We start from the raw sequence: 2,595 nt of genomic DNA, 5'->3' as shown, positions 1-2,595 counted from the left end.
GTCAGCATCTCAGACATGCTCGCCAATTGCTGCTGGATTTCTCCAGCCGAGAAATCGTCCTCCAAATCGTCCAAACTGAGTCCCTGACCCGGGCCTATCTGAGGTATCAGCTTGAGCACGTAAGTGTCTTTTAATATCTCCAGAGCCCGAAGATTTTGAATTCTTTGCTATGTTAACTTCAAAGAACAGATATGTAGCAGGGTGTATCGATTCTTACCGTTTTATGACATAAAATAATTCAAAACTAGCAAAGTGCGCAGTGATCATCTATATGACTTTGTGCTAGATTACTTTTATTGGTTTTGCCATTAGTTTCACTCATGTAGGTGATATTGTTTAGCAAATTAAATCTGTATGTTTGTTTGTTTGTTTGTTTAAAACAAGACAGCTAAATTGTAGCTAAAGAAGAATTTCACGTGAGACAAATGTTTGAATTCAGAGGTTTGAACGGTTCAGGGAACGAAAATGAACACCAAAAATGAATTAAATTCTTTTCAGAATGTAACCGAATTCCTTTCAATTGTTCAAGTGTTTTCACTTTTCATAATGGAATTACACCACTTCCTTATCCGTTTTAGTAGTTGAATTGGGTTGTCAAGGACACCACTAGTTTAAAAAACAATGTAAAAAATTAAAATCATTCAGCATGCAAAAGGTGATGTTTAGCCAAATGCGCCCACACAGACAGATTTAGACTATTAATTAATTTTAGGTGGCCAAATGATTATTTGAAATATTAGAAATATTTTTGAAGATCTATTTTATTTATTATTTTAATATTATTAAGAATGAATTTATTGATAAGACATTACTTTATTTAGGCTAATGTATAAAACAATGCTTATGATTTATATCCTGACATTTACCATATATGGGAAAAATATGAATCGTTTTTGCTTGCGTGAGGAAAGCCACTAATTTTGAGCTTGTTTTTTTTTAAAACAGGTGCCTTATTTCTCTCATGAGATCTGGAATAACTGCAACTGGTATATCACCCACTCTTAGCAATGAGTAGTGTCATTTTAAAAAGAACGTTATTTTGTTCTAACCAGTTACCATTTGGAAAAAGGCCAGAATCGGAGCTGTGGGATGCCTGTTTCTGCTCAGAATGACCTTAAATGAAAAACAATTTGTTTTTAGCCACTGATACAATGTATTGTACATAATACCATAAGGGATACATTAACTATCCCCCATAATCAAGTGCAATAATTGATATAAACAAGGGTTTAACTCTTTGAGGCAAAATTCACACAAATATATGGCCAGAATAGATAACAGCAAATAACATTTTGAAAGTCGTTTAATAAATGTCAAGTATGAATTGTTGTGATTAAGTGGTAAAATGAAAAATAAATAAATAAATACTACTTTGATTTGAATTTTCAAATACGTTTGAATCCAATACTGATTTGTAACTGGTCTTTTCTGTCCTACATATAGTTACACATCTGTAATTGTCTCTACACTGCAAAATTAAACAATCAAAGTATTACACCTTGGAAGTGTAGCACTGAAATTTCACAACTTCCAGAAGCTCATTTTGATAATCTTGTCTTGTTTAAAAGTCATCCCCAGGCAGAAATTTCCTCAACCTCCCTAACTCAACAAGCATTCAGTATGAGACAGAAGTTATCACCCTGCCTGCAACAACCACACATTTTTACCAAGAGATCACACACAGCCTCAGCTGACATGAACTTTAAATGCATTTTCTTATATTCTGATGACTTTGATCTTCTCATTTCAATCCACTCCATGTCCATCTTGCATGCATGAGTTATTGTTCAACAGCTATTTCTCTGCAGTGCATCACGACTCAATGATAAGCTAATCAGAAGTCTCTATGTCAGAGTACAGCCAAGCACAGCATGATGTAGTGATATTTTTTCCTGCCATGAAAAATTTAGGTCAGGATGAGCTTAGCATGTCAGCATGGCCACAGCTGCGACTCACAACATGCTCTCTCTGCTTAACCGAGCTCTGCTCACACCTCCAGTGGCACTACAAAAACTGCAGCCGCGTCGAGAATCGTGACTGCAGTCTCCTGCCCCATAAATCAAGAGAGATGCCAAAACTTACACAATGCACATTGATGTCATGGTTCATGATTCATAGAAAACATTTATTCTCAAATCTAATTTGGAATCATCCAGCTAATTACACAAGATACAATGTAATTATGTTCATATGCGTTATCATTGTTCCTGTTTGCATGCTGTTGTTCCTGCTGGGCGATAATTGTAAATTACAGTCTTTATCTAATTTAGCTTGAAAACACACATTTTTATATAATATTTGATGAGTAAATATACTTTTAACCCATTCCTACTCTAATAGTTTATGTTTATGAAGTAAATATGAGTGGTGCTAGCATGTGCATAACTCTGAATTTCAATTAAAGTGTGTTATGGGTTGTCGTGAAACCATTGCTGCAGAGTGATTTTTAGTGCAATGATGTGTGGTTGCCATGGGGTTTTAGGTGGTTGACAGGGCATCACCATGTGGTTGCTAAGGTATTTAGAGTGTTTTTTAGTGTGTTGCAGTGTGGCTGTTAGGGTGTTTCAGGTGGCTGCCAGGACACATTGCTATGTA

The sequence above is a fragment of the Xyrauchen texanus genome, chromosome 39 (genome assembly GCF_025860055.1).
Source record: "Xyrauchen texanus isolate HMW12.3.18 chromosome 39, RBS_HiC_50CHRs, whole genome shotgun sequence".
Lineage (NCBI taxonomy): Eukaryota > Metazoa > Chordata > Actinopteri > Cypriniformes > Catostomidae > Xyrauchen > Xyrauchen texanus.
This window is presented reverse-complemented; position numbering follows the sequence as displayed.